Source organism: Corvus brachyrhynchos, unplaced genomic scaffold (assembly GCF_000691975.1).
Source record: "Corvus brachyrhynchos isolate BGI_N302 unplaced genomic scaffold, ASM69197v1 scaffold158, whole genome shotgun sequence".
Lineage (NCBI taxonomy): Eukaryota > Metazoa > Chordata > Aves > Passeriformes > Corvidae > Corvus > Corvus brachyrhynchos.
Window position 1 is genome coordinate 428,784 of NW_008239756.1, and position 7,405 is coordinate 436,188.

Consider the following 7,405-nt stretch of genomic DNA (forward strand, 5'->3'; position numbering starts at 1 on the left):
CCCCGGGGCGCGGCCCCTCAGGGCTGAGGCGATGGCGGGAGCCGGGAGCAGGTGCGGACGGGATTGGGGGGGAAAGGGACCGAAAAGATCGTCCCGGGCCAGCCCTGCCAAGGGCAGGGACACATCCCATAACCCAGGCTGCTCCAAGCCCCGTTCAGCCTGGTGGGATGCAGGGGCAGCCACAGCTTCTCTGGACAACCTGTACCAGGGCCTCCCCACACTCACAGCGAGGAATTCCTTCCCCATATTCCATCTCTCAAAAGGGATTTGGTGGGGACCTAGGCTGAGATCTGCCACCTTTCAGAAAGCACCAGAGCCTTTCCCAAGCTTTGCCGGGCTTTGTGCCCTCCAGATTGTCTTTACTGAGCTCTACGGGCTCTGGAACCGCTTTCTGTCCTCACAGGTAGTTTTGGAAAAGGGCTGGTTTGTTCCATCCCATGAAGTTCCACCTCGCTCCAGCTGATGGCACGATTGGGAGCGTGTGGAGCCGAGGTTTTTCCCAGGAAGACAGACAGCCTGTTGGACAAGATCCCAGTTTTCCGTCTCGGGTATCCGAGACAGAGCAGCCTCACACCCGGCTAGTGTTCGTTCCCACCCGGAATGAGAGCAGGGAAGAGCCTGGTTCTTATAAAATGAGAAAATAAATACGAGTCACCAGGTCAGGGATGGGACCGGAGTTAATCTGCGGGATGAGCAACCAGCAGTTGGAGGCTCCAAAGCATTTCCAGCCCCAGGAATAGGCTCCCACCAGCAGGAGTTAATGGGATGTCAGTTCACAGGAGAGCTTCCTTCCATGAGACATGTGGGATGGAGGCAATGATCCCTGCAGGCTTTCAGCTCCTCCTGTGTCTGACTTACAGCTGTGTGACCTTCCAAACACACAGCAAAGGGAAAATCTCAGGGAAAGTGGCAGCTGCCTTTGGCCTCATGCTGACAGTCGGCTCTGGTGTGTCCATTCCATGATCCCAAACTGGCTGGGCCACACACCTGGGCTGTCTTGGGGTGATCCTGTAACCCAAACAGCCTCTGGGGTGTCTGGGGTGCCTGGGGGGTCTGGGATGGTCCTTTTGGAGCAGCTGCTGCCTTGGGAATGTAGCTTTACAAGGCAAAAATGGATTTACATGAGGGGACAAATTCGCTCTCCTGATTATCTTGGCAGTTTGTGGATTTTGCTGTGTGAGCAAGAAAAAACAATAAATTTTACTGCTTATTTCAGGGAGGCAGAATTGCTTAAGACTTTAAACCAGGACCAATTATTTTTCTTCCTGGCTCCATCTCATCACGTCTGACCTTAGGAAGGACGTCAGATCTCCTGCAAAATTCCCATATTTTAGGGTGACAGTAATCACTAAACCCTCCCAGGGAGTGGAACTGGTTAGTATTCAAAAAGGTCTTTAAGCTTCTTGTTGGTTCAGATTTTCCTAAAGCCACTGCTGCAACACCAGGTTTGCACTGTAAAATCAGTTTAAAGCAGCAGAAATTCTGCATTCCTTCTAAAACATGATGGCAGATTCCTGAGAGCTTTTCCAGGATGGTTCCTGTGTTGTTTGTGTTTTTGTCCTTTTGATTTTGGGTTCTGATTCAAAAATGGCCTTGGCAGGGCAGGTTTAATTGGTGCTGGCAGCTCTCAGATTTCACAGATGTTTCTCCATCATTTATGTTCAGATTCTGGAGTTGTCTCTGTAACCAAAAGACACCACTTTTGATTAATTTATTTCTTTATTAATTTTTTCTTTGTATTTCCAGGACAAGACGGGAGCTCTATGGGAACATGGGAACACACACAACTACACCACAAATCCTCTGAGCCAAGGAAACCCTGCAGGAGAGTGTCACGAGAGCCTTTTCCAGCAGGTATCCAGGATCCCTGGGCAGGCTGGGAGGGGAATCTCTGACAGCACAGGAACTTTTTTGCTCCTATAATGCGACTTCCCTGGGCTTCCTGTGCCGGCAGCACAGGGGTGTGTAACTCAAGCCATGATTTGGGAAGAAAGGAGCCTGCACACCCTGACTTCCTTGGGTGGAGAGCTTGGCAATCCTCACTTAGACCCTTTCCAGTCTGGGGTTTTGGCCTCGGGAGAAGGGGCCTGCTGGGGAGCTGCCCCTACAAACCTTGTCTGGATCTTCTTGCACCTTCCCAAGGCTCCTGGGTTTAGTCTGGGGCTTGTTCTACTTCAGCACTGGGGAACTTCACAATTACAGCAGTCCCGAGTGCCCCCCCTGTGCCAGGCAAGGGGCTCTGCTGCTTCCTGACGCTGCCCCTTCCCTCTTTGCCTTTTACAGCCCCTCCAAGTGCAATAAAACTGCTGATTCCCATTTAGTGGATAATGCTGGGCACTAACAAGCTCAGCTCCCTCTTAAAAGCCAGTGCTGGCCTCAGGAGATCTAATTTAGGAACACGTGGAAGGCCAGGGTGTCCTCCAGGGCTCTGGGGTGGGAGCTGCTCCGTGAGGATCTCCAGCCCGGTCGGCTGGCAGAGCCTGGAGTATTTCTGTCCATATCCAAGCTGCCAGAGGCCCCCAGCCCCACCTGAGCATGATGCAGGACAGACTCACCTCTGCAGCAGGCATTTGTTCTCCCAGGAACTGGCAGCAGGATTCCATGGGAATTCCCATTTGTCCTTTGCCGTGGGCTTGAGCCACCACCTGCTTTCCCAAAGGTTTTGGGAGAGGATGGCAGAGCTCTCCAGAGCTCATCCCATGATGTCAGACTGGCCCAGCAGAGACAAGGATGAATTCACGAGAGCAAAGCAGAAAGGTTCTGCTGAAATACAAAGCGAAAAGGCCTCATTCCCAATGTGTGACAGTGTTTGGATGTGGGAAGGGATTTTTTGGATATAAATATTTTTGGAGAAATAAATATTGGAGAGGGACTTTGGAGAAGGGCTTGGAGTGCCAGGACACAGGACAGGGATGGATGGGATATTGGGAAGGAGTTCCTGGCTGGGAGAGGGGGGAGGCCCTGGCACAGGGTGCCCAGAGCAGCTGTGGCTGCCCCTGGATCCCTGGCAGTGCCCAAGGCCAGGCTGGAGGGGGCTTGGAGCAGCCTGGGACAGTGGGAGGTGTCCCTGCCATGGCAGGGGTGGCACTGGATGGGCTCTAAGGTCCTTCCAACCCAAACCATCCTGGGAGTCTTGATTCTATAAACCTGTGTTCCCAGCAAGGACAGAACCCCCCAAAATCAGAACCCCCCAAAATGGTGACATCCAGCTCCAGAAATGCCATGGTGATGGGAGTGACAGGAAATGAAGGGGTCCTGGGTGTCCAGAGACAAGCAGGAGACATGAAAGCAGCCAGCTTCACCCTGGTCAATATGGTCTGCTTTAAACTCTGTTTTTACTTCAGATTTGGGCTGCCAATAACTCCTTCAAACAATGATCTAATGCCTGTGTGAATGTTTGTGAAACCTCACTGCTCTGGCAGGTTGAGCTCTTGCCAAGAAGCAATCACATGTAATTAGGGAGAAGGAATTGGAATCTCCTGGCCTTGCAGTGCAGCACATTTTCCAGTTGTGTTTGTCCCATTTGGACCATCTCATTCCTGGGGGTGTGCTCTGTGCTGGGGTTTGTGGGCCACGCTCCTGTCCTCAAGGGAATCTTTGGAGGCAGCACTGCCAAAAACCTGCTGGACAACTGGACATGAGGTACCTGTTCTGGGCTGGCCCTGCAGCTCTGCATCCCTGGCTTGGCTTTGGAGGGAAGGAAGGACATCAGGAATTCCATCTGCACTCCCCTGGGGCTGCCGCAGTTCCCTGAGGGAGCAGTCACAGACCAGCCCCTGATCAATTAATGGCCGTGGCCTGTCTGGGGAGAGCTTCCAAGGCAAAATGAAGGAAAAACTCTTCAGGATCATCAGCATCTCACCCGTGTGACAGCTGGAAATGGCTCCCCTGGTTCCCACCTGCTTATCCCTGCTTTTCCTTGGACACGGACGGGGTGACAAGGACAGAACTTGGCAGGGGCAGAGCCCACACGGAGTTTAGACCTCAGTCCCCACACTCTCATGTGGCACCTGAGGCCCCAAAGGACATTTTCAAGCAAGTTGGGAGTTTCGACATGGGAAGTTTGATGAGAAAACCCTTCTTGAAATTCCTGGAGCATCCTGAAATTCCCTTCACTCCCTTTTCCAGTTCTGGAGAACCAGACCTGTTGTGCAGTTCCTGGGGTGTTGTCCTGAAACAACAGGAGGTCGGGGACACACAGGTCAGGTCCTGTGGGACAAGGAGCTGTTATTTACGGAAGGAATCTTTTCCTGAAGGTGAGACAGAGAGGTGGATTCTGCCCTCCAGTGGGGCTTGAAATCCTAAATTCCAGCCAAGAGTCATCACATAAACTCGTGCTGAAGAACCTGACCTAGTTGGAATAATTGGAGGTAATTGTCAGCTCTTTCCAGATGACAAAACCCTTAATCACCAGCAGATGCTCAGCCAACCTCACAAAAAAGGCTGGAAACCCAGGGCGGAATGGGGAGGGCTGCTGTCCCAGAGGCACCGAGTTTCAGGAATGGGCAGCAATCTTCCTTAGGGGTTTTTCCAATACATGGTCAGACGCTGGGACCGGGGCAGTGGTTTGTGCTCATGGCCTGGGCATCCCTCCAGAAATCTGGAGTTGTGCCATGAGCACACAGCCGAGTGACACTGAAATATCTGGGAACAATCGGAGATGGGGCAACTCTGAAATGAGGAGCTGAAAGGTTGGGCTGCTCCATGGGTTCCTGTCCCAGATCATTGAATCCAGACTCTGAGATCCCTGAAGTCGCCTGGGGTTTCCTAAAGCTTGGGAAGCGTTTGATGTGAGTTGGCTGCACTCACACAAAGCTGCAGGAGTTGCCTCAGGTTCCACCTGGGAATTCCCTGCATGTAGGCAAAGCCCTGAAGAGAGGAGATGGGATCTGATGGGGATCAGGATGCTGATGGAAGAGCAGGATTCCTGGCACTACCTGGGATATCCCAGTCTCAGCTGGGTTCCTGGGGGTGTGGAGACATTGTACAAGTAGAAATGGTCCTAGAAGGGTCTGGCCCCACCAGACAATTAACCTGGATTGCTGATTAATCACAGAACTGTAGAACCGTGGAATGTCCTCAGTTGGGAGGGATCCACAAGGATCAGAGTCCGGCTCCTGGCCTTGCACAGACACCCCAACAATCCCACCCTGTGCCTGACAGCGTTGTCCAAACGCTCCTGGAGCTCTGGCAGCCTTGAGAATGTGACCATTCCCTGGCCAGAGCACTTGCAAATTCCAGGAACCAGGATTTCCAGAGGTGTTTTTCCTTCTGTACAATGAGATGGCGAAGGCATAGGAAAACTGGGAACCCCTGGAAGTGCTCAGAGCAAGGAGCTGCCCTTGTACCCAGGCAGAGGCTGTGACAGCTGGACTTTAATTACACAGTGCTGTAATGAGGCACTGGGAGGCTCTGGAGTGGCTCTCAGCACATTTGGTGTTTTACAGCCACGGGGATTCATCCCTTCCCGTACAACCTCCTGCAGTGGGACCAATAACCAGGGATCCTGCCTGGAAACCAACGGCTCCCCTGGGAACATGTCTGGGACAAGACTCATTCCCGGCTCTTTGAAGTGGGCAGTAATGTGGAAACAGTGACAGCAGCACCGTTCCCGTGAACCAGGGGTCTCCCATGGGGGCAGGGGCTCTGCAGCCAAAAAAGGGGGAAAAATGAACCAGCACACCTTTGGGAAGAGGTCGCTGTGCCCGGGATGGGTGTGCAGGGCTGGGCTGGCCTCCCTTCCTGGGATGGAGCTGCTGGCCCAGGGAAGGCTGGTTGGGGGCCATGACCTCCTGTTGGAGCACTCCAGACCGACGGAACTCAGCAGCTGCATGAACTGGTTGTGGCCTCAAGCAAAGGCCATTCCTCCGCCGCTGGCTCCTGCCAGATGGTCCCAGCCCAGGCTCAGGGCCTCACGTCCCCTCTCAGCTCTGCTTTTCATGTATCTCTCCCCAAAAAAAAGGGCTGGGCAAGTGCCAGACTCCAGCAAACCCTCCGGAGCCGTCCCCCAGCTCTGGCAGGTCACTGGTGCTGGAACCAAGTCCATGTCCTGCCTCTCCAGCCCAGACATCCTCCTTGGCTCTCTCTGCCAGCTCTGGAATGAAAAATGGCTCTGCTCTTCTGTCTGCTTCCATTCGAGTCCCTCTAGGAAAGAGCTCGTGTTCTCCAGCCCTGCGCTGCTGAAATTAGCACTGGCATCCTGCAGGATTCCAGGCTTGACTCGCGCCTCCAGGAGTGGGAAGAGCTGCCGAGACTGCAGAGACAAGTTGGCTGTGAGAGCCAAGTGTCCAAAAGAACACGTTCAGGAACAACACAGAGAGCAGGAGCTCCAGCACGGCAGGGAAATCATCCTGCTGAGGATAAAACTCCCAAAAAAAGTGTTCTTGGGGAGCCAGGAAGGGTTAAACCATGGCACAAGGTTTGGGACAGCTGCAGGATGCTGGAGTGGGCACTGGGATTGGAACCAGGATGACAGTTTTAGGTCACTCTAAGCTTTCTAATTACGCTTTTTTGGGGGGAAAAAAAGAAAAAAATGGTGTGTTTGATTCTGTAAGTGCTGAACATTCCACAATTGCTGTGTTTAATAAATACAGCAGGGGCTCCTAGGAGACTGAATGGGGCTGAATGAATGAAGTATGTGAGACATCTGAAACCTATTAGTTGGAGCAAACTGGTGGAGAGGCAGGAATTCTTCTCTTTTTAAAAATATTTATACATTTTCCTTTCATGTCAGGCCAACATCTTATTTGGGGTTATGTTCCAGTGGAAGGAAAGGTGTGTCGGGGGGAAATGCAGGGGGAGGGGAGGTGCAGATTTGGGTCAGGCCCAAAAGGAGCAGAAGGGCTGGGTGGCTTTAGGGCTATATTTTCCTTTTGGAATCGAACCCAGCACATTGATCCAGCAGGAGACTTTGCCCCAGCCTCAGTGGGGATGAATGTTTTGGGATTTGGTTCATTTTGGAGTGTTTAGGGGAGCTTGTCCCACCTGGAGCCCCTCGCTTGAGGCACCAGGAGAACTCCCCAGCCCTCTCCACATGAGGTTTATGGAGCCATGGGTCTGGTTTAATCTGGTTTGGGTATTTAGGCTGGAATTAGAGCGCACATCCAGTGTCTTCTTCACCACATGGACAGCTCCAGCAGGTCCCAGCAGTGTCCAGCAGCAAGGAATGTGCCACATCCTGGAGGTTTCCACCCAGGCTTCTCCTCGTGCAGAATTACCTCACTGGCTTAGGAAAAGGCAGAAAAGTAGGGAAGATGGATGGGAAGGACACAGAACGTTCCCCCACGGAGTAAGCGGAGCTAACACCTCTTCAGGAGCCACTTCATCTGTGTGGAAGTCTTTGGAAAGGGAGAGAAAGAGTTGACAACACCGGTCTGGGCAGATCATTCCAAATGGAGCCCGAATT

General features: G+C 52.7%; 1 long non-coding RNA gene across 1 annotated transcript in view; it reads left to right on the forward strand.

Annotated features, from left to right (window-relative positions):
* The window catches only part of LOC108448692, a 20,050-nt gene continuing 12,645 nt past the window's right edge, over positions 1-7,405 (forward strand). Inside the window, exons 1-2 of the long non-coding RNA XR_001864659.1 lie at positions 1-51; positions 1,747-1,854. This is a non-coding gene — a long non-coding RNA (uncharacterized LOC108448692). The remainder of the gene's footprint in view (positions 52-1,746; positions 1,855-7,405) is intronic.